We start from the raw sequence: 25,400 nt of genomic DNA on the forward strand, positions 1-25,400 counted from the left end.
TGGAGAGCTGGCATTGAACGCCCAATCCATGCTCAGTCCTGGCGTTCAACACCAGAAATAGGCAAGGAATTAGTGTTAAACGCCCAAAGGAAGCACAATTCTGGCATTCAGACGCCAGAAACAGGTAAGGAGTTGGTGTCTCACGCCACTCCAACTTCCACCCCTAGCATTCAAATGCTAGTGGGGGATCAGACACATACAAGTGCTGATAGCAACCCCTCTAAAAAGGCTTCTCAACCCACACCTGTAGGCAATAAACCTACAACAACTAAGGTTGAGGAATACAAAGCCAAAATGCCTTATCCTCATAAACTCCACCAAGCAGAACAGGATAAGCAATTTGCCCGCTTTGTAGACTATCTCAGGACTCTTGAAATAAAGATTCCGTTTGCAGAGGCACTTGAGCAAATACCCTCTTATGCTAAGTTCATGAAAGAGATCTTAAGTCATAAGAAGGATTGGAGGGAAACTAAAAAAGTTTACCTCACTGAAGAATGTAGTACAGTCATTCTGAAAAGCTTACCTGAGAATCTTAAAGATCTTGAAAGCTTTACGATACCATACACATTAGAGGGTACTTGTACCAAGCAAGCTTTATGTGATCTTGGGGCAAGTATCAACCTAATACCTGCATCTACTATCAGAAAGCTTGGTTTGACTGAAGAAGTCAAACCAACCCGGATATGTCTCCAACTTGCTGATGGCTCCATTAAATACATGGTGCACGAAATTGTGATCACTACAACTTCGCACAACTAACCAGCAAGTGCACTGGGTCGTCCAAGTAATACCTTACGTGAGTAAGGGTCGATCCCACGGAGATTGTTGGTATGAAGCAAGCTATGGTCACCTTGTAAATCTTAGTCAGGCAAACTCAAATGTATAATGGTGATGAACGCATATAATATAAAGATAAAGATAGAGATACTTATGTAATTCATTGGTAGGAACTTCAGATAAGCGCATGAAGATGCCTTCCCTTCCGTCTCTCTGCTTTCCTACTGTCTTCATCCAATCCTTCTTACTCCTTTCCATGGCAAGCTTATGCAAGGGTTTCACCATTGTCAGTGGCTACCTCCCATCCTCTCATTGGAAATGCTCAACGCACCCTGTCACGGCACGGCTATCCATCTGTCGGTTCTCAATCAGGCCGGAATAGAATCCAGTGATTCTTTTGCGTCTGTCACTAACGCCCCGCCCTCAGGAGTTTGAAGCACGTCACAGTCATTCAATCATTAAATCCTACTCAGAATACCACAGACAACGTTAGACCTTCCGGATTCTCTTGAATGCCGCCATCAGTTCTCGCCTATACCACAAAGATTCCGGTTAAAGAATCCAAGAGATATTCACTAGAGCCTTGGTTGCTTGTAGAACAAAAGTGGTTGTCAGTCACCTTGTTCATGAGTGAGAATGATGATGAGTGTCACGGATCATCACCTTCATCAAGTTGAGGAACAAGTGATATCTTGGACAAAGAACAAGCGGAATTGAATAGAAGAACAATAGTAATTGAATTAATACTCGAGGTACAGCAGAGCTCCACACCTTAATCTATGGTGTGTAGAAACTCCACCGTTGAAAATACATAAGAACAAAAGTGATCATTGGTTTCGGCCCCAGAGAGGGAACCAGAAGAACCAAGATGAAAATACAATAGTAAAAGGTCCTACTTATAGAAAACTAGTAGCCTAGGGTGTACAGAGATGAGTAAATGACATAAAAATCCACTTCCGGGCCCACTTGGTGTGTGCTTGGGCTGAGCAATGAAGCATTTTCGTGTAGAGACTCTTCTTGGAGTTAAACGCCAGCTTTTATGCCAGTTTGGTCGTTTAACTCCCATTTAGGTGCCAGTTCCGGCGTTTAACGCTGGAATTTCTTGAGGTGACTTTGAATGCCGGTTTGGGCCATCAAATCTTGGGCAAAGTATGGACTATCATATATTGCTGGAAAGCTCAGGATGTCTACTTTCCAACGCCGTTGAGAGCGCGCCAATTGGTCTTCTGTAGCTCCAGAAAATCCACTTCGAGTGCAGGGAGGTCAGAATCCAACAGCATCTGCAGTCCTTTTGAGTCTCTGGATCAGATTTTTGCTCAGGTCCCTCAATTTCAGCCAGAAAATACCTGAAATCACAGAAAAACACACAAACTCATAGTAAAGTCCAGAAAAGTGAATTTTAACTAAAAACTAATAAAAATATACTAAGAACTCAACTAAAACTACCAAAAACATACTAAAAACAATGCCAAAAAGCGTACAAATTATCCGCTCATCACAACACCAAACTTAAATTGTTGCTTGTCCCCAAGCAACTGAAAATCAAATAAGATAAAAAGAAGAGAATATACTATAGACTCCAAATTATCAATGAAACTTAGCTCCAAATTAGATGAGCGGGACTAGTAGCTTTTTGCCTCCGAATAGTTTTGGCATCTCACTTTATCCTTTGCAATTCAGAATGATTGGCTTCTTTAGGAACTCAGAATCCAGATAGTGTTATTGATTCTCCTAGTTAAGTATGATGATTCTTGAACACAGCTACTTTATGAGTCTTGGCCGTGGCCCAAAGCATTCTGTCTTCCAGTATTACCACCGGATACATACATGCCACAGACACATAATTGGGTGAACCTTTTCAGATTGTGACTCAGCTTTGCTAAAGTCTCCAATTAGAGGTGTCCAGGGTTCTTAAGCACACTCTTATTGCCTTGGATCACAACTTTATTTCTTTCTTTTTCTTTCTTTTTCTCTTTCTCTCTTTTTTTTTCGTTTTTCTCGTTCTTTTTCTCTTTTTTTTTTTTTGTATTCACTGCTTTTTCTTGCTTCAAGAATCATTTATGATTTTTCAGATCCTCAGTAACATGTCTCCTTTTTCATCATTCTTTCAAGAGCCAACAATTTTAACATTCATGAACCACAAATTCAAAAGACATATGCACTGTTTAAGCATACATTCAGAAAACAACAAGTATTGTCACCACATCAAACTAATTAAGCTAGTTTTAAAGATGAATTTGAAATCCTGTACTTCTTGTTCTTTTGTGATAAAAACAGTTTTCATTTAAGAAAGGTGATGGATTCATATTCATAGCTTTAAGGCATAGACACTAAGACACTAATGATCATAAGACACAAACATGGATAAACATAAAGCACTAAAATTCGAAAAACAGAAAAATAAAGAACAAGGAGATTAAAGAACGGGTCCACCTTAGTGATGGCGGCTCTTTCTTTCTCTTGAAGATCCTATGGAGTGCTTGAGCTCCTCAATGTCTCTTCCTTGTCTTTGTTGCTCCTCTCTCATGATCCTTTGATCTTCTCCAATTTCATGGAGGAGGATGGCATGTTCTTGGTGCTCCACCCTTAGTTGTCCCATGTTGGAACTTAATTTTCCTAGGGAGGTGTTAATTTGCTCCCAGTAGTCTTGTGGAGGAAAGTGCATCCCTTGAGGTATCTCAGGGATTTCTTGATGAGAGGGGTCTCTTGTTTGCTCCATCTTCTTCTTAGTGATGGGCTTGAGGTTATGCCTTCTCAGTTGAACCGGCTTTGGATGCCATAAATGGTTATGGAAAAACAAAAAGCAATGCTTTTACCACACCAAACTTAAAAGGTTTGCTCGTCCTCGAGCAAAAGAAGAAAGAAGAGAGTAGAAGAAGAAGAAATGGAGGAGAGGGAGATGGCTTTGTGGTTAGGCCAAAAGGGGAAGAAGTAGTGGTTTGAATTTGGATGGTGAGGTAAGTGGGGTTTTATGGAGGTGAGTGGTGAAGAGAGAGATGGGATTTGATAGGTGAGGGGTTTGTGGGGATCCTGTGGGGTCCACAGATCCTTAGGTGTCAAGGAAAAGTCATCCCTACACCAAATGGCATCAAAAATCACGTTTTGAGCCAATTCTGGCGTTAAACGCCGGGCTGGTGCCCATTTCTGGCGTTTAACGCCAGGTTCTTGCCCTTTTCTGGCGTTTAACGCCAGTCTGGTGCCCCTTTCTGGCGTTAAACGCCCAAAATGGTGCCAGACTGGGCGTTAAACGCCCAACTGCTAGGCTTACTGGCGTTTGAACGCCAGCAACATCTTCCTCCAGGGTGTGCTGTTTTTCTTCCTGTTTTTCATTTTGTTTTTGCTTTTTTCATTTGTGACTTCTTGTGATCATCAACCTACAAAAAACATAAAATAACAAAAGAAAATATATAAAATATAATCATTGGGTTGCCTCCCAACAAGCGCTTCTTTAATGTCAGTAGCTTGACAGATGGCTCTCATGGAGCCTCACAAATGATCAGAGTAATGTGGGAACCTCCTAACACCAAACTTAGAGTTTGAATGTGGGGGTTCAACACCAAACTTAGAGTTTGGTTGTGGCCTCCCAACACCAAACTTAGAGTTTGACTTTGGGGGCTCTATTTGTCTCTGATTTGAGGGAAGCTCTTCAAGCTTCATCTCCATGGTGACAGAGGGATATCCTTGGGCCTTAAACACCAAGGATTTTTCATTCACTTGAATGATCAGTTCACCTCTATCAACATCAATCACAGCCTTTGCTGTGGCTAGGAAGGGTCTGCCAAGGATGATGGTTTCATCCATGCACTTCCCAGTCTCTAGGACTATGAAATCAGTAGGGATGTAATGGTCTTCAACCTTTACCAAAACATTCTCTACAAGTCCATGAGCTTGTTTTCTTGAGTTGTCTGCCATCTCTAGTGAGATTCTTGCAGCTTGTATCTCAAAGATCCCTAGCTTCTCCATTACAGAGAGAGGCATGAGGTTTACACTTGACCCTAAGTCACACAGAGCCTTCTTGAAGGTCATGGTGCCTATGGTACAAGGTATGGAAAACTTCCCAGGATCTTTTCTCTTTTGAGGTAATTTCTGCCTAGACAAGTCATCTAGTTCTTTGGTGAGCAAAGGAGGTTCATCGTCCCAAGTCTCATTTCCAAATAACTTGTCATTTAGCTTCATGATTGCTCCAAGGTATTTAGCAACTTGCTCTTCAGTGACATACTCATCCTCTTCAGAGGAAGAATACTCATCAGAGCTCATGAAAGGCAGAAGTAAGTCCAATGGAATCTCTATGGTCTCATTTTGAGCCTCAGATTCCCATGGTTCTTCATTAGAGAACTCAGAGGAGGTTGGTGCACGCCCATTGAGGTCTTCCTCAGTGGCGTCCACCTCCTCTCTTTCCTCTCCATATTCGGCCATGGTTATGGCTTTGCACTCTCCTTTTGGATTTTCTTCTGTATTACTTGGGAGAGTACTAGGAGGGAGTTCAGTAACTTTCTTGCTCAGCTGTCCCACTTGTGCCTCCAAATTCCTAATGGAGGACCTTGTTTCAGTCATGAAACTTTGAGTGGTTTTGATTAGATCAGAGACCATGGTTGCTAAGTCAGAGGGGTTCTGCTTAGAATTCTCTGTCTGTTGCTGAGAAGATGATGGAAAAGGCTTGTTATTGCTAAACATGTTTCTTCCACCATTATTATTATTGAAACCTTGTTGAGGTCTCTCTTGATTCTTCCATGAGAAATTTGGGTGATTTCTCCATGAAGAATTATAGGTGTTTCCATAGGGTTCTCCTAGGTAATTCACCTCTTCCATTGAAGGGTTTTCAGGATCATAAGCTTCTTCCTCAGATGAAGCTTCCTTAGTACTGCCAGGTGCATTTTGCATTCCAGACAGACTTTGAGAAATCAAATTGACTTGTTGAGTCAATATTTTGTTCTGAGCCAGAATGGCATTCAGAGCATCAATCTCAAGAACTCCTTTCTTCTGATTTGTCCCATTGTTCACAGGATTCCTTTCAGAAGTGTACATGAATTGGTTATTTGCAACCATTTCAATTAGCTCTTGAGCTTCTGTAGGCGTCTTCTTCAAATGAAGAGATCCTCCAGCAAAGCTATCCAAAGACATCTTGGACAGTTCAGAGAGACCATCATAGAAAATACCTATGATGCTCCATTCAGAAAGCATGTCAAAAGGACATTTTCTGATTAATTGTTTGTATCTTTCCCAAGCTTCATAGAGGGATTCTCCATCCTTCTGTCTGAAGGTTTGGACTTCCACTCTAAGCTTACTCAGTTTTTGAGGTGGAAAGAACTTTGCCAAGAAGGCATTGACTAGCTTTTCCCAAGAGTCCAGGCTTTCTTTAGGTTGAGAATCCAACCATATTCTAGCTCTGTCTCTTACAGCAAAAGGGAATAGCATGAGTCTGTAGACCTCAGGGTCAACCCCATTAGTCTTGACTGTGTCACAGATTTGCAAGAATTCAGCTAAAAACTGATGAGGATCTTCCAATGGAAGTCCATGGAACTTGCAATTCTGTTGCATTAGAGAAACTAATTGAGGCTTAAGCTCAAAGTTGTTTGCTCCAATGGCAGGGATAGAGATGCTTCTCCCATAGAAGTCGGGAGTAGGTGCAGTAAAGTCACCCAGCACCTTCCTTGCATTGTTGGCATTGTTGTTGTTTTCGGCTGCCATGGGTTCTTCTTCTTTGAATAATTCGGTCAGGTCCTCAACAGAGAGTTGTGCCTTAGCTTCTCTTAGCTTTCGCTTCAAGGTCCTTTCAGGTTCAGGGTCAGCTTCAACAAGAATGCCTTTGTCTTTGTTCCTGCTCATATGAAAGAGAAGAAAACAAGAAAATATGGAATCCTCTATGTCACAGTATAGAGATTTCTTGAGGTGTCAGAGGAAAAGAAAAATAGAAGGCAGAAGTAGAAAATTCGAACTTATCAAAGAAGATTGAGTTCGAATTTTGCATTAAGGGATAGTGTTAGTCCATAAATGGAAGGATGTGAAAAGAAGGGAAGTAATTTTCGAAAATTAAGTAAAAGATTTTGAAAACATTTTGGAAAACACTTAATTGATTTTCGAAAATAAGAGTGGAAAAGAAATCAAGTGATTTTTGAAAAAGATTTTGAAATTAGAAATAAAAAAGATTTGATTGAAAACTATTTTGAAAAAGATGTGATTACGAAGATATGATTGGTTTTAAAAAGATGTGATTGAGAAGATATGATTTGAAAAACATTTTAAAAAGATTTGATTTTGAAAACAAATTAAAAAGATTTGATTTTTAAAAATTAATGACTTGCCTAACAAGAAAAGATATGATTCAGACATTAAACCTTTCTCAACAGAAAAGGCAACATATTTGAGATGTTGAATCAAATCATTAATTGATAGCAAGTATCTTAAAAAAAAAGAAAGAAATTAATTTTGAAAACATTTGATTGAAAAGATATGATTTGAAAAAGATTTGATTTTGAAAAACTTTGAAAACTTGAAAAAAAAATTGATTTGAAAACAAAATCTTCCCTCTTGTGCCATCCTGGCGTTAAACGCCCAGAATGGTGCACATTCTGGCGTTTAACGCCCAAAACTCTACCCTTTTGGGCGTTAAACGCCCAACCAGGTACCCTGGCTGGCGTTTAAACGCCAGTCTGTCCTTCTTCATTGGGCGTTTTGAACGCCCAGCTTTTTCTGTGCAATTCCTCTGCTGTATGTTCTGAATCTTCAATTCTCTGTATTATTGACTTGAGAAGACACAAATTAAAAATATTTTTGGATTTTTTTATAATCAAAATGCAACTAAAATCAAATAACAATGTATGCAAGACACCAAACTTAGCAGTTTGTATACTATTGACACTAACAAAATAAGAATGCACATGAGAAATAACAAAACACTCAAGTCAATAGAATTCAAAGATCAAAACAAGGAAATCATCAAGAACAACTTGAAGATCCTTAAGACACATGAATGAATGCATGCAATTGACACCAAACTTAAGATGAGACACTAGACTTAAACAAGAAATATTTTTGGATTTTATGATTTTATAAAATTTTTTGTGCTTTTTCGAAAATTAAGTGAAAAGGAAAATAAAGGTATCAAAATTCTTAATGAGAATTCCAGGAATCATGCAATGTTAGTCTAAAGCTTTAGTCTAAAGGAATTAGACATGGCCGGCCAAGCATCAGCAGGACATTGCATTCAAGAGCTAAATTGATGAGGATCAATCAGCTTTGGTGATGATAAGAACATCACCTTGAAACACTAGAATTCATTCTTAAGAACTCTGAAGAAAAAAATACCTAATCTAAGCAACAAGGTGAACCGTCAGTTGTCCATACACGAACAATCCCCAGCAACGGCGCCAAAAACTTGGTGCACGAAATTGTGATCACTACAACTTCGCACAACTAACCAGCATGTGCACTGGGTCGTCCAAGTAATACCTTACGTGAGTAAGGGTCGATCCCACGGAGATTGTTGGTATGAAGCAAGCTATGGTCACCTTGTAAATCTTAGTCAGGCAAACTCAAATGTATAATGGTGATGAACGCATATAATATAAAGATAAAGATAGAGATACTTATGTAATTCATTGGTAGGAACTTCAGATAAGCGCATGAAGATGCCTTCCCTTCCGTCTCTCTGCTTTCCTACTGTCTTCATCCAATCCTTCTTACTCCTTTCAATGGCAAGCTTATGCAAGGGTTTCACCGTTGTCAGTGGCTACCTCCCATCCTCTCATTGGAAATGTTCAACGGACCCTGTCACGGCACGGCTATCCATCTGTCGGTTCTCAATCAGGCCGAAATAGAATCCAGTGATTCTTTTGCGTCTGTCACTAACGCCCCGCCCTCAGGAGTTTGAAGCACGTCACAGTCATTCAATCATTGAATCCTACTCAGAATACCACAGACAAGGTTAGACCTTCCGGATTCTCTTGAATGCCGCCATCAGTTCTCGCCTATACCACGAAGATTCCGGTTAAAGAATCCAAGAGATATTCACTAGAGCCTTGGTTGCTTGTAGAACAAAAGTGGTTGTCAGTCACCTTGTTCATGAGTGAGAATGATGATGAGTGTCACGGATCATCACCTTCATCAAGTTGAGGAACAAGTGATATCTTGGACAAAGAACAAGCGGAATTGAATAGAAGAACAATAGTAATTGAATTAATACTCGAGGTACAGCAGAGCTCCACACCTTAATCTATGGTGTGTAGAAACTCCACCCTTGAAAATACATAAGAACAAAAGTGATCATTGGTTTCGGCCCCAGAGAGGGAACCAGAAGAACCAAGATGAAAATACAATAGTAAAAGGTCCTACTTATAGAAAACTAGTAGCCTAGGGTGTACAGAGATGAGTAAATGACATAAAAATCCACTTCCGGGCCCACTTGGTGTGTGCTTGGGCTGAGCAATGAAGCATTTTCGTGTAGAGACTCTTCTTGGAGTTAAACGCCAGCTTTTATGCCAGTTTGGGCGTTTAACTCCCATTTAGGTGCCAGTTCCGGCGTTTAACGCTGGAATTTCTTGAGGTGACTTTGAATGCCGGTTTGGGCCATCAAATCTTGGGCAAAGTATGGACTATCATATATTGCTGGAAAGCCCAGGATGTCTACTTTCCAACGCCGTTGAGAGCGCGCCAATTGGGCTTCTGTAGCTCCAGAAAATCCACTTCGAGTGCAGGGAGGTCAGAATCCAACAGCATCTGCAGTCCTTTTGAGTCTCTGGATCAGATTTTTGCTCAGGTCCCTCAATTTCAGCCAGAAAATACCTGAAATCACAGAAAAACACACAAACTCATAGTAAAGTCCAGAAAAGTGAATTTTAACTAAAAACTAATAAAAATATACTAAGAACTCAACTAAAACTACCAAAAACATACTAAAAACAATGCCAAAAAGCGTACAAATTATCCGCTCATCAATACCCATCAGGCGTTATTAAAGACATGATTGTCAACGTTGGGCCGTTTGCCTTTTCCACTGACTTTGTGGTGCTGGAAATGGAGGAGCACAAGAGTGCAACTCTCATTCTAGGAAGACATTTCCTAGCAACTGGACGAACCCTCATTGACGTCCAAAAAGGGGAAGTAACTCTGAGAGTCAATGAGGACGAGTTTAAGTTGAATGTTGTCAAAGCTATGCAACATCCAGACACCCCAAATGACTGCATGAGCATTGATATTATTGACTCTCTAGTAAAAGAGGTCAATATGACTGAGAGTCTCGAATCAGAGCTAGAGGATATCTTTAAAGATGCTCAGCCTGATCTGGAGGAACCAGAGAGAATAATAGAACCTCTAAAAATCCCTCAGGAAGAGGAGAAACCTCCCAAACCTGAGCTCAAACCATTACCACCATTCCTGAAATATGCATTTCTAGGAGATGGTGATACCTTTCCTGTAATCATAAGCTCCACCTTAGAGCCACAGGAAGAGGAAGCACTAATTCAAGTGTTAAGGACACACAAGACAGCTCTTGGGTGGTCCATCATTGATCTTAAGGGCATTAGCCTAGCCAAATGCATGCATAAGATCCTATTAGAGGGTGACGCTAAGCCAGTGGTTCAACCACAGAGGCGACTGAATCCAGCCATGAAGGAGGTAGTGCAGAAGGAGGTCACTAAATTACTAGAGGCTGGGATTATTTATCCTATTTCTGATAGCCCCTGGGTAAGCCCTGTCCAAGTTGTCCCTAAGAAAGGTGGCATGACAGTGGTTCATAATGAAAAAATTGAACTGGTTCCTACAAGAAGAGTTACAGGGTGGCGTATGTGTATTGATTATAGAAGGCTCAATACAGCTACCAGAAAGGATCATTTTCCTTTACTATTCATAGACTAGATGCTAGAAAGACTAGCAGGTCATGAATACTACTGCTTCCTGGATGGATATTCAGGTTATAATCAAATTGCAGTAGATCCCCAGGATCAAGAGAAAACAGCATTCACATGTCCATTCGGAGTATTTGCATACAGAAGGATGCGATTTATTCTGTGCAATGCACCTGCAACCTTTCAAAGGTGCATGCTCTCTATTTTCTCTGATATGGTGGAAAAATTTCTGGAAGTCTTCATGGATGACTTTTCAGTATTTGGAGACTCACTCAGCTCCTGTCTTGACCATCTAGCACTTGTTCTAAAGAGGTGCCAAGAGACTAACCTGGTTTTAAACTGGGAAAAATGTCACTTTATGGTGACTGAAGGAATTGTCTTTGGGCACAAGATTTTGAACAAGGGAATAGAGGTGGATCAAGCCAAGGTAGAGGTAATTGAAAAATTACCACCAGCTGCCAATGTTAAGGCAATCAGAAGCTTTCTGGGGCATGCAGGATTTTATAGGAGGTTCATAAAATATTTTTCAAAAATTGCCAAACCTCTAAGTAATCTGCTAGCTGCTGACACGCCATTTATCTTTGATAAGGAGTGTCTGCAGGCGTTTGAGACTCTGAAAGCTAAGCTGGTCACAGCACCAGTCATCTCTGCACCAGACTGGACATTACCATTTGAACTAATGTGTGATGCCAGTGACCATGCCATTGGTGCAGTGTTGGGACAAAGGCATGACAAGGTTCTGCACATCATTTATTATGCCAGTCATGTTTTAAATGATGCACAGAAGAACTACACAACCACAGAAAAAGAGTTACTTGCAGTGGTTTACGCCATTGACAAGTTCAGATCTTATTTAGTAGGACCAAAAGTGATTGTGTACACTGACCATGTGATGATTGGATTTATTGATGGTTTAGAATTTCACAAATGAATTCTCGTTGCAAGTATAGTTCCTAAACCAAACAATAATCTCTTCATATAAAAAGTTGTTTGTCACTAAAACAAACCCCTAAATTTATAAACCGAAGTATTGAAACTTCGAGTCGTTCTCCCTAGGAATTACAATAAAGTATCTATCATTTCGAAGCCCCGAATGTTAGCTTTCCAACCCAACTGGAACCGCATCATTTGGACCTTTGTAGCTCAAGTTATGGCCGATTAAGTGCGAAGAGGTCGGCTTGACAGCTTTTGCGATTCCTTCATTTCTTCATGAGTTCTCCATTTTTACATGCTTTTCCTTTATTCCCTTAATCCAATCTTTGCCTTCTAAATCTGAAATCACTTAACAAACATATCAAGGCATCTACTGGAATCAAGGTGAATTAAATTTAGCTATTTTAAGACCTAAAAAGCATGTTTTCACTCTTAAGCACAATTAACGGAGAAGTTATAAAACCATGCTATTTCAATGGATAAATATGGGTAAAAGGTTATAAAATCCCCTAAATCAAGCACAGGATAATCCCTACAAATGGGGTTTATCAACCTCCCCACACTTAAACCAAGCATGTCCTCATGCTAAAACCAAGAATGAAGTAAGGGTATGGCATTTATTCAATAGAAACTAACTAAATGCAATCTACCTATATGCAACTATCTAAATGAATGTAATTGCTTGGTCAAAATAAATCAATTCCCAAGAAGCATATATGCACAAGAGCTAAAGGTATTAACAACCATGCCAAACCACAATTGAATTGAGCTATTAAATATTTTTACAAACTTGCATGAAAATTGACACTTATGGGTGGAAACATGTAATTGAGCAATCGAACCCTCACCGGTAGTGTTTGCACTCTAATTGCTCAAGTGTTTAGGGTTGATTCTCTCAATTCTCTCCTAATCATGCTTTCTAAGATTTGTTTTTCTTCTAACAATCGACATATATTTCATGCTTGAATACAAGTATCATGAGGTCTTTTCTTTGGTTGTAATGGGGCTAGGGTCAAGGTAGGATGCATATATGGTTAAGTGAGCTTGAAATTTGAATCTTTGATAAGCTTAAACATCCCACCTAACCTATGACATCCTATACAATTTCAAAGCTAGCCTAACTACCCATTTTTTTTTCACTTTTTCACATACTCTTGCATTTTCTTTTCATTTCACAACACTTGTGCATTGATCTTTATTTGACTTTACTTTGGGGCATTTTGTCCCCTTTTTATTTCTTTCTTTTTTTCTTCTTTTTTTCTTTCTTTTTCTACTTTTTTTTCTTTTCCATATTATTTTTCTTTTCTTTTTCTTTTGTTTTTCTCATTTTTTTCTTTCTATATACAAGAACCTCAATGCATAAGGTTTTACATTTGATCAATACATGAGTATGTACCCAATTCCCAATATTTTCAATAACAATACAAAACTACCCTTTTATTCACCCAATGTCCCAAGGTTCCCACACTTGAATGATACTCACACACTAGCCTAAGCTAATCGAAGATCCAAATAAGGGACAATTATTATTTTTCACTTTAAGGCTTGTAATGTGCTAAAATAAGAACAAGTGGGTTAAGCGTAGGCTCAAATTGGCTAACAAAAGAATATAAAAGGTTGGCTATTTGGATAAGTGAGCTAATGAAATGATGGCCTCAATCATATAAATGCATGTATACACAAAATAATGGAAATAGAGAAATAAACAAATCAAAGATCACAATCATAGAAAGAGAATAATGCACACAAGAAGGAAAATAAGTGGTTATAAGATGTAACCACACCATTAGGCTCAAATCTCACAAGCTTGTGTTCTTAGCTCAAAACTATGATCCACAAGATATATATAATTCAAGCAAGTTCTATGAAAAGTATTCACTCAAATCAATTGGTGCCCTATAGATAGAATTCTTGAAAAATTTCATTATTTTGACTAAGCTTATTGTGTATATATATGCAAAAATAGAAAAATAAAAGTAACAATCCTAAAATCCTAAAATGAAATGCAAAAGTGTTGAGATAAGAAATTTGTCACCCAAAATCACCGACCGGTCGGACAACCTCCCCACACATAAAAGTTTGCACCGTCCTCGGTGCATTGAAGGATGAGCAAGGGGGTACGGCGAGTCTCTGGATTGCTGCGTGTTCTTAGTCTTGCTTCCATGTTTGCTTGTGGTGCATTCATCATAAAAAACAAAAATATAACACCATAAGATGAGAAGATATAAAAGCAAGGAAGCATACATTGTTGGAATGAGGTAAATCACTAGAAATGAGTGAGTGAATTAGTGTGACATTAATGACAAATAAGTGTGTGAATTCTAAATTAGGCGCCTTTTAGAACACACATTAGCGTAAAAGTCATGTCACAAAAGAAGCATGTACATCACTTATCCTAGTGTGCTTGAGATGCTTTAGGTAAACTTGTAAGGTAGAACAAGCATTAAAGAAGCATGAAAGAATTCAAGTCAAACACATATGGATGGATATGATCATGAAATACCATGCACTAAGGTAAATGCACAACATCATCCATCAAGTGGTTTCCTAATCACAAAATAAGGCTCAAATCACATGGTGGCCAAATCATGTAATTCAAGAAGAGTCACAAGCTCGAAGGCAATTCTCATCACTTGGCATTCTTAAAAGGTGAGCATGAAAAACTCAAAACCAAGTAGCAAAATATAACCTCAACAATAGAATCCAACAAAGATTATAAACATAATGATGTTAAGATAACATCCCTTTTTAATACTCAGCAGCAATTAATGGTAAACAAGAATAACAATCCAACACTTACGATGAAAAAGAGAAAATGAAATGAAAAACTAACTAAAACTAACTAACTAATCAACTAACTAACTAACTAAAATAAATGGTTAACAATGGTGTTTGGGAGTGTTGGATGAGGGGTAGAAGAAGGGAAGAAGAAAGGAGAAGGAAAGAAATGGAAAAAGGAGAAGAAAAAAAATGTAGTGAAGGAAGGGCATCCATGCGTACGCACTCATGGCGCGCGCACGTCGATGGCTTATTTCGAGAGTTATGCGTACGCGTCATGTGCGCATACGCGCGAGTGGGGTTGTGCCTTTGGCACAACGTTGGCGTGGCGTAGGCATAACTCTCTGGAAAATGTATGGAATGTGGAACTTCTCAATCCACGCGTATGCATGCATGGCGCGCGCGCGTGGATGGTCGAAAATACTTGATGCACGCGTACGCGTGAAGTGCGCGTACGCATGGATGGTGCTCTATTTTTTTCAAAATTTTTTTCTATGCTTTTGCACCAATCCAAGCATTCTAAACCTCCAAGCAACTACCAAAACACCCTAAAACCTTATTTAACATGATAAAATACTAATTAAACTCAACTAACTAATCTAAACATGAAATTAAAGTAGTTCTACCAATCTGTACAAAAAGAAAAAATGAAAAGAAGTTACCATGGTGGGGTGTCTCCCACCTAGCACTTTTATTTATTGTCCTTAAGTTGGACTTATGGGGAGCTCCTCATCAAGGTGGCTTGTGCTTGTATTCATCTTGGAACTTCTACCAATGCTTGGTTCTCCATTGTGCCCCAAGATTCTTCATGGATTGAGCCAAGTGTTGATGAGTTCTTCACAAGCTTGGGGCTCCCAAAGTTGATCCTCTTTTTCTAATCTGGGATCCCACACTTTGTTTTCACACCCGTCTTGAGGTTGATCATCATTATTGGTCCATCCGAGTGGTGAACAAGATGAATTCTCTATGAAGTACCCAACAATCCACCTAGACCCATCTATTTGAGCACTATTCCCACCTTTGTATTCAACTCTTGAAGTATCAACCAAAATGAGCCTTGATTTGCAATGCCAACCATGAAACATCTTTCGCTTATGCTTCATCCCACAAAGCATCCTAAGTTGACCATCCGTTTCAAGCAAGCCATACTCAAGTGGGACAATAAAACTAATAGAAATGAATTTTACCCACTCAAGTGAGGGAGTAGATGGCAACCTAGGTAAAGATGCTTCCAAAGGTCTTGATAAAGCATAACCTACCCCCGTTCTTCTATTTCTAGGGACTTCCACCTCTTCAAAAGATTTCTTAATCTCAATCCTTTGTTCAACAATTTTATCTAAACCTTTTCCTTTACTCAAATCATAATAGGGAGGGTGAGAAAAATTTACCTCCTCAATGCTTTCAAATCCAACGGGAGAAGGTTCTTCATGCTCAAAGGATTCTTCATTACTAAGACTTGATGCTTGATCTTCATCACCAAGGGAACTCAATTCTTGCTCTATCCCATCCAAGTCTTCATATGGAATATGCTTTGGAAGGTGTGCACTTTCCTCCCTAGCATCAATTTCAATCATCTTGGAGGGGTTTTCTTCAACTCTATGTTCCCATGGAAGCTCCGCATCTCCTAAACCTTCTACCGCTTCTTCCTTATCTTTAACAATTAAAGCTTCCTCCAATTATTCCAATACAAAGCAACTTCCCTCATTTCCCACTGGAGTTTCCAATCTCTCCTTCATGCTATGTTCTTCATTTGATTCTCCACATGTAGCCATGGGAGTTCCTTGAGTGTTCAAGCATTGGGAGGCTAATTGATTTGTTACCGCATCCAAGGCGGCCATGAAATTTTGCACATCCCTTTTCATCTCTTCTTGCCCTTGAACAAGAACACCAAGGATTTTATCCATTAGAGATTGGGGTGGGTGGAAGGGTTCCTCATTTTGGGGAAAAGGTTCATAATAGGAAGGTGGTTCTTCTTGGTAGAGTTGTGGTGGTTCAATGTTTTCCATTTTTTCCACTTGTTGCACAACACACTCCATGGTTGCTTGAAATTGATCCAATGCTTCCTTGAGATGATCCCTTGACTCTTGTTCCTCTTCGATAATATGATTAGGATCATGTGGCTCTTGGATTAATGGATGTGAGTATTCTTCCATGGGAGGTTGTGGTGGAAAGTAGTATTCATCTTGTGGTTGAAAATTTTCATATATTGGAGGTGGTTCACCTTGGTAATAATGTGGAGGAGGTGGCTCTTGAAAATATTGACGTTGGAATGGTGGTGGCTCTATATATGGTTCATATGGCTCAGATGGTTGTTGGTAGGATGGATATGGATTAGGGTCATATGAAGGTGGTTGGTGAGAAGGGGCTTGAGAGTATGGTTGAGAGTTATGTTGAGAATATGGTTCATAGGCACATGGTGGTGGTTCTTGAAAGTCACAAGGTGATTCACCATAGCCATTGGATTGATATGCATCATAGAATGGCTCTTCTTCATAGTGCATTGGTGGAGGTTGTTGCCAAGAGGATTGATCATATGCATATGGCTCCTCCCACCTTTGGTTATCCCATCCTTGATACACATTCTCATTATAGTTCTCATCACCTACAACATAGTTGTAACTACACTCATAGCCAAAGTGAGAATTCATGATAGCAAGAGAGGGCAAAAACAAAAAAATAGTAACAAATAAAGAGAACAAACTAAAAACTAACAAAGAAGCAAAAAGCAAACATATTCACAATATTCACATAAGTACAATAACCAATAACACAACACCATTGCAATTCCCCAGCAACGGCGCCATTTTGATGATTGGATTTTTGATGGTATAGAATTTCACAAATGAATTCTCGTTGCAAGTATAGTTTCTAAACCAATCAATAATCCTCTCATACAAAAAGTTGTTTGTCACTAGTACAAACCCCTAAAATTTATAAACCAAAGTATTGAACCTCGAGTCGTTCTCCCTAGGAATTACAATAAAGTGTCTTGTTATTGGTTATGAGTTATTTTGGGGTTTTTGAGTTATTTTGGGGTTTTTGAGATTTTAGACAAGAAATATAAATGGCAAAGAAAATAAACTAACAACTAACAAAGCTCTTGGCAAGATATGAGAACTAGAAGTCCTATCCTAGTTATCCTCCTCAATTGTGATAACAAATTGTCCATTACTCCCACTTAGTTAACCTCTAACCATGGAGGAAAGTCAAGTGGATGAATCAATTTGATTCCTCAAGTCCTAATCAACTCCTAAAGGAAAGACTAGCTTTAGAGGCATTCAAATCAATTAGCAACTTCTAATTATCAATCAACAAAGGAATTAGATAACTCAATAGTCACTAATTACTCTACCTAGGCCAAGAGGAACAAAACCTACACTAAAATCCAACCAAGCATTTCATCAAACACTTGGAAGGCACAAAAGAAAAGCATAGTAAATTGACAACAAGAATGAAATCTAACAACAATTATTGAAAGGAATTAACAACAACAATTAAAAGAAACACATTTATTATGAATTACCTTGAATTGAATGGAAAAAAATGGAAGGAACAATAGTAGATCTACAACAAAGTATAAGAACAACATAAAGGAAATTACAACAAAAGAATAGAAGAATGATGAATGTGACAACAAAGAATTAAGAGGTAGAAGTAGAAGAATGAATGAATGAAAACCTAGATCTAGGAACTAAGCCTAATCCTAATTCTAGAGAGAAGTGAGAGCTTCTCTCTCTAGAAACTAACTCTAACTACTAAAACTAAGCTAAACTAAACTAATTATGACAAGTGTGTAAAAGTATGTTGATTCTCCTTCAATCCTTGGCTTAAATAGCATCAGAAATGAGTTGGATTGGTCCCACAAGGCTTTAGAATTCGCTGGCCACGTATTGCTTTAAGTGGACCATATGGCAGCAACGACGCGTGCGTGTACAGTGCGCATGCGCATTACCATACATGTAGCAATCATGGCAAATCTAATATCATTTCGAAGCCCTGAATGTTAGCTTTCCAACCCAGCTAGAACCGCATCATTTGGACCTCTGTAGCTCAAGTTATGGCCGATTAAGTGCGTAGAGGTCGGCTTGACAGCTTTTGCGATTCCTTCATTTCTTCATGAGTTCTCCATTTTTACATGCTTTTCCTTTATTCCCTTAACCAATCTTTGCCTCCTAAATCTGAAATCACTTAACAAACATATCAAGGCATCTACTGGAATCAAGGTGAATTAAATTTAGCTATTTTAAGACCTAAAAAGCATGTTTTCACTCTTAAGCACAATTAACGGAGAAGTTATAAAACCATGCTATTTCAATGGATAAATGTGGGTAAAAGGTTATAAAATCCCCTAAATCAAGCACAGGATAAACCCTACAAATGGGGTTTATCACCATGCTGCTCTTAAATATCTACTCATAAAGCAGGATTCAAAACCCAGACTCATAAGATGGGTGTTGCTTCTGCAAGAGTTTGATATAGAAATAAGAGACAGAAAAGGGACAGAGAACCAAGTAGCAGATCACCTGTCCCGAATAGAACCAGTAGAAGGGGCGTCCTTCCCTCTTACTGAGATCTCTGAAAACTTTTCGGATGAGCAACTCTTTGCCTTCTAGGAAGTGCCATGGTTTGCAGATTGGTGCGCGAAATTGTGAACTATACTTTTTCACAACTCTCATAATCCCTGGTAATGGCTCCAAAAACTTGGTGCGCTCAATACCATGGCATTACACAACTTCGCACAACTAACCAGCAAGTGCACTGGGTCGTCCAAGTAATAAACCTTACGTGAGTAAGGGTCGATCCCACGGAGATTGTTAGTATTGAAGCAAGCTATGGTCATCTTGTAAATCTTAGTCAGGCAAACTCAGATATATATGGTGATGAACGAAAATAACATAAAAGATAAAGATAGTGATACTTATGTAACTCATTGGTAGGAACTTCAGATAAGCGCATGAAGATGCCTTCCCTTCCGTCTCTCTGCTTTCCTACTGTCTTCATCCAACCCTTCTTACTCCTTTCCATGGCAAGCTCGTATAGGGTCTCACTGTTGTCAGCAGCTACCTCCCATCCTCACAGTGAAAGCTAATGCTCAATACTCTGTCACAGTACGGCCAATCACCGGTTCGGTTCCCTCCCCTACCGGAATAGAATAACTCTTTTGCGTCTGTCACTAACGCCCAGTAGGTTACAGGTTTGAAGCACGTCACAGTCATTCAGTCATTGGATCCTACTCAGAATACCACAGACAAGGTTAGACCTTCCGGATTCTCTTGAATGCTGCCATCAGTTCTTGCCTATACCACGAAGACTCTGATCTCACGGAATGGCTGGCTCGTTTGTCAGGCGAGCACTCGGTTGTCAGGCGATCAACCATGCATCGTGCAATCAGGAATCCAAGAGATATTCACTAAGCCTCAGATGCTTGTAGAACAAGAATGGTTGTCAGTCACCTTGTTCATGGGTGAGAATGGTGATGGGCGTCAATCATCACCTTCATCATGTTGAAGAACAAGTGATATCTTGGTAAAAGAACAAGTGGAATTGAATGGAAGAACAATAGTAATTGGATTAATACTCGAGGTACAGCAGAGCTCCACACCTTAATCTATGGTGTGTAGAAACTCCACCGTTGAAAATACATAAGCATAAGGTCTAGGAACTAAAATGTTCAAAGATCTAAGAACTAAAATGTTCAAAGATGATCTAGAGATCTAAAAGTGATCAAAAGATTTTTCATACAATAGTAAAAGGTCCTACTTATAAGAAACTAGTAGCCTAGGGTGTACAGAAATGAGTAAATGACATAAAAATCCTCTTCCGGGCCCACTTGGTGTGTGCTTGGGCTGAGCAATGAAGCAATTTCGTGTAGAGACTCTTCTTGGAGTTAAACGCCAGCTTTGGTGCCAGTTTGGGCGTTTAACTCCCATTTGGGTGCCAGTTCCAGCGTTTAACGCTGGGATTTCTTGAGGTGACTTTGAACGCCGGTTTGGGCCATCAAATCTTGGGGAAAGTATGGACTATTATATATTGCTGGAAAGCCCAGGATGTCTACTTTCCAACGCCGTTGAGAGCGCGCCAATTGGGTATCTGTAGCTCCAGAAAATCCACTTCGAGTGCAGGGAGGTCAGAATCCAACAGCATCTGCAGTCCTTTTGAGTCTCAGAATCAGATTTTTGCTCAGGTCCCTCAATTTCAGCCAGAAAATACCTGAAATCACAGAAAAACACACAAACTCATAGTAAAGTCCAGAAAAGTGAATTTTAACTAAAAACTAATAAAAATATACTAAAAACTAACTAGATCATACTAAAAACATACTAAAAACAATGCCAAAAAGTATACAAATTATCCGCTCATCACAACACCAAACTTAAATTGTTGCTTGTCCTCAAGCAACTGAAAATCAAATAAGATAAAAAGAAGAGAATATGCAATGAATTCCAAAAACATCTGTGAAGATCAGTATTAATTAGATGAGCGGGGCTTTTACTTTTTGCCTCTGAACAGTTTTGGCATCTCACTCTATCCCTTGTAATTCAGAATGATTGGCTTCTTTAGGAACTCAGAATCCAGATAGTGTTAGTGATTCTCCTAGTAAAGTATGATGATTCTTGAACATAGCTATTTATTGAGTCTTGGCTGTGGCCCAAAGCACTCTGTCTTCCAGTATTACCACCGGATACATACATGCCACAGACACATAATTGGGTGAACCTTTTTAGATTGTGACTCAGCTTTGCTAAAGTCCCCAATTAGAGGTGTCCAGGGTTCTTAAGCACACTCTTATTTGCCTTGGATCACAACTTTATTCTTTCTTTTTCTTTCTTTTTCTCTTTCTTTTTTTTCGGTTTTTTTTTTTTCATTTGCTTTTTTTTCGTTTTTGCAATGCTTTTTCTTGCTTCAAGAATCATTTTATTGATTTTTCAGATCCTCAGTAACATGTCTCCTTTTTCATCATTCTTTCAAGAGCCAACATTCATGAACCACAAATTCAAAAGACATATGCACTGTTTAAGCATACATTCAGAGAACAAAAATATTGCCACCACATCAAAATAATTAAACTATTATAAATTCAAAATTCATGCAATTCTTTCCTTTTCAATTAAGCACGTTTTTATTAAGAGAGGTGATGGATTCATAGGACATTCATAACTTTAAGGCATAGACACTAAGATACTAATGATCATAAGACACAAACATGGATAAACATAAGCATTAAAATTCGAAAAACAGAAGAACAAATAACAAGGAAATCAAAGAACGGGTCCACCTTAGTGATGGCGGCTCTTTCTTCCTCTTGAAGATCCTATGGAGTGTTTGAGCTCCTCAATGTCTCTTCCTTGCCTTTGTTGCTCCTCCCTCATGATTCTTTGATCTTCTCTAATTTCATGAAGGATGATGGAGTGTTCTTGATGCTCCACCCTCAGTTGTCCCATGTTGGAACTTAGTTCTCCTAGGGAGGTGCTTAGTTGCTCCCAATAGTTTTGTGGAGGAAAATTCATCCCTTGAGGAATCTCAGGGATCTCATGATGAGTGAGATCTCTTGTGTACTCCATCCTTTTCTTGGTGATGGGCTTGTCCTCATCAATGGGAATGTCTCCCTCTATGTCAACTCCAACTGAATAACAGAGGTGACAAATGAGATGAGGAAAGGCTAACCTTGCCAAGGTGGAGGTCTTGTCCGCCACCTTATAGAGTTCTTGGGCTATAACCTCATGAACCTCTATTTCTTCTCCAATCATGATACTATGGATCATGATGGCCCGGTCTATGGTAACTTCGGACCGGTTGCTAGTGGGGATGATTGAGCGTTGTATGAACTCTAACCATCCTCTAGCCACGGGCTTGAGGTCATGCCTTCTCAATTGGACCGGCTTTCCTCTTGAATCTTGCTTCCATTGTGCGCCCTCTTCACATATGGTTGTGAGGACTTGGTCCAACCTTTGATCAAAGTTGACCCTTCTAGTGTAAGGATGCTCATCTCCTTGCATCATAGGCAAGTTGAACGCCACCCTCACACTCTCCGGACTAAAATCCAAGTATTTCCCCCGAACCATAGTGAGATAATTCTTTGGATTCGGGTTCACACTTTGGTCATGGTTCTTTGTGATCCATGCATTGGCATAGAACTCTTGAACCATCAAGATTCCGACTTGTTGAATGGGGTTGGTAAGAACTTCCCAACCTCTTCTTCGGATCTCATGGCGGATCTCCGGATATTCACCCTTTTTGAGTGAAAAGGGGACCTCGGAGATCACCTTCTTCAAGGCCACAACTTCATAGAAGTGGTCTTGATGCACCCTTGAGAGGAATCTATCCATCTCCCATGACTCGGAGGTGGAAGCTTTTGCCTTCCCTTTCCTCTTTTTAGAGGTTTCTCCGGCCTTGGATGCCATAAATGGTTATGGAAAAACGAAAAAGCAACGCTTTTACCACACCAAACTTAAAATGTTTGCTCGTCCTCGAGCAAAAGAAGAAAGAAGAGAGTAGAAGAAGAAGAAATGAGGAAGAAGGGAGATGGTAGTGTGTTCGGCCAAAGAGGGGGAGAAGTGGTGTTTAGGTTGTGTGAAATTGAAGAGTTGAAGAAGGGTATTTATAGGAGAAAAGGGGGGTAAAGGTTCGGCCATTATGGGTGGGTTTGGGAGGGAAAATGGTTTGAATTTGAAGGCTGAGGTTGGTGGGGATTTATGAAGGATGGATGTGAATGGTGAAGAGAAAGATGGGATTTGATAGGTGAAGGGTTTTTGGGGAAGAGGTGTTGAGGTGATTGGTGAATGGGGGAAGAAGAGAGAGAGTGATGGTAGGGTCCTGTGGGGTCCACAGATCCTGTAGTGTCAAGGAAAAGTCATCCCTGCACCAAATGTTGCTCAAAATCACGTTTTGAGCCATTTCTGGCGTTAAACGCCGGGCTGGTGCCCATTCCTGGCGTTTAACGCCAGGTTCTTGCCCTTTACTGGCGTTTAACGCCAGTCTGGTGCCCCTTTCTGGCGTTAAACGCCCAGAAGGGTGCCAGACTGGGCGTTAAACGCCCAACAGCTAGCATTACTGGCGTTTGAACGCCAGCTTCTTCTCCTCCAGGGTGTGCTGTTTTTCTTCCTGTTTTTCATTCTGTTTTTGCTTTTTTCATTGTTTTTGTGACTTCTTATGATCATCAACCTACAAAAAAGATAAAATAACAAAAGAAAATAATTAATTATAAAACATTGGGTTGCCTCCCAACAAGCGCTTCTTTAATGTCATTAGCTTGACAGAGGACTCTCATGGAGCCTCAGAAATGCTCAGAACCGTGTTGAACCCTCCCAACACCAAACTTAGAGTTTGAATGTGGGGTTTCAACACCAAACTTAGAGTTTGGTTGTAGCCTCCCAACACCAAACTTAGAGTTTGACTGTGGGGGCTCTGTTTGGCTCTGTTTTGAGAGAAGCTCTTCATGCTTCCTCTCCATGATGACAGAGGGATGTCCTTGGGCCTTAAACACCAAGGATTTTTCATTTACTTGAATGATTAACTCTCCTCTGTCAACATCAATCACAGCCTTTGCTGTGGCTAGGAAGGGTCTGCCAAGGATGATGGATTCATCCATGCACTTCCCAGTCTCTAGGACTATGAAGTCAGTAGGGATGTAATGGTCTTCAATCTTCACCAAAACATTCTCTACAAGTCCATGAGCTTGTTTTCTTGAGTTGTCTGCCATCTCTAATGAGATTCTTGCAGCTTGCACCTCAAAGATCCCTAATTTCTCCATTACAGAGAGGGGCATGAGGTTTACACTTGACCCTAAGTCACACAAGGCCTTCTTGAAGGTCATGGTGCCTATGGTACAAGGTATAGAAAACATCCCAGGATCCTGCCTCTTTTGAGGCAGTTTCTGCCTAGACAAGTCATCCAGTTCTTTGGTGAGCAAGGGTGGTTCATCCTCCCAAGTCTCATTTCCAAATAACTTGTCATTCAGTTTCATGATTGCTCCAAGGTATTTAGCAACTTGCTCTTCAGTAACATACTCATCCTCTTCAGAGGAAGAATACTCATCAGAGCTCATGAATGGCAGAAGTAAGTCCAATGGAATCTCTATGGTCTCATTTTGAGCCTCAGATTCCCAAGGTTCCTCATTGAGGAACTCAGAGGAGATTGGTGCACGCCCATTGAGGTCTTCCTCAGTGGCGTCCACCTCCTCTCTTTCCTCCCAGAATTCGGCCATGGTTATGGCTTTGCACTCTCCTTTTGGATTTTCTTCTGTATTACTTGGGAGAGTACTAGGAGGGAGTTCAGTAACTTTCTTGCTCAGCTGACCAACTTGTCCTTCCAAATTTCTGATGGAGGACCTTGTTTCACTCATGAAACTTTGAGTGGTCTTTATTAGATCAGAGACCATTGTTGCTAAGTCAGAAGTATTCTGCTTAGAACTCTCTGTCTGTTGCTGAGGAGATGATGGAAAAGGCTTGCCATTGCTAAACCTGTTTCTTCCACCATTATTGTTATTGAAACCTTGTTGAGGTCTCTCTTGATTCTTCCATGAGAGATTGGGTGATTTCTCCATGAAGAATTGTAGGTATTTCCATAGGGTTCTCCTAGGTAATTCACCTCTTCCATGGAAGGGTTCTCAGGATCATAAGCTTCTTCCTCAGATGAAGCTTCCTTAGTACTGCCAGGTGCATTTTACATTCCAGACAGACTTTGAGAAATCAAATTGACTTGTTGAGTCAATATCTTGTTCTGAGCCAGTATGGCATTCAGAGTGTCAATCTCAAGAACTCCTTTCTTCTGACTAGTCCCATTGTTCACAGGATTTCTTTCAGAAGTATACATGAATTGGTTATTTGCAACCATTTCAATTAGCTCTTGAGCTTCTGCAGGCGTCTTCTTCAGATGAAGAGATCCTCCAGCAGAGCTATCCAAAGACATCTTGGATAGTTCAGAGAGACCATCATAGAAAATACCTATGATGCTCCATTCAGAAAGCATGTCAGAAGGACATCTTCTGATTAATTGTTTGTATCTTTCCCAAGCTTCATAGAGGGATTCTCCATCCTTCTGTCTGAAGGTTTGGACTTCCACTCTAAGCTT

At 39.9% G+C, this 25,400-nt stretch overlaps 2 non-coding genes across 2 annotated transcripts; both read left to right on the forward strand.

Moving 5' to 3' along the window:
- Positions 1-5,952: 5,952 nt before the first annotated feature.
- Positions 5,953-6,060, forward strand: LOC130937157 (small nucleolar RNA R71). The gene has a single exon (XR_009068388.1). It is a non-coding gene; the product is annotated as a small nucleolar RNA R71 (small nucleolar RNA).
- A 19,232-nt stretch (positions 6,061-25,292) lies between these two features.
- On the forward strand, positions 25,293-25,400 carry LOC130937589 (small nucleolar RNA R71). The gene has a single exon (XR_009068801.1). It is a non-coding gene; the product is annotated as a small nucleolar RNA R71 (small nucleolar RNA).

Source organism: Arachis stenosperma, chromosome 6 (assembly GCF_014773155.1).
Source record: "Arachis stenosperma cultivar V10309 chromosome 6, arast.V10309.gnm1.PFL2, whole genome shotgun sequence".
Taxonomy (NCBI): Eukaryota; Viridiplantae; Streptophyta; class Magnoliopsida; order Fabales; family Fabaceae; genus Arachis; species Arachis stenosperma.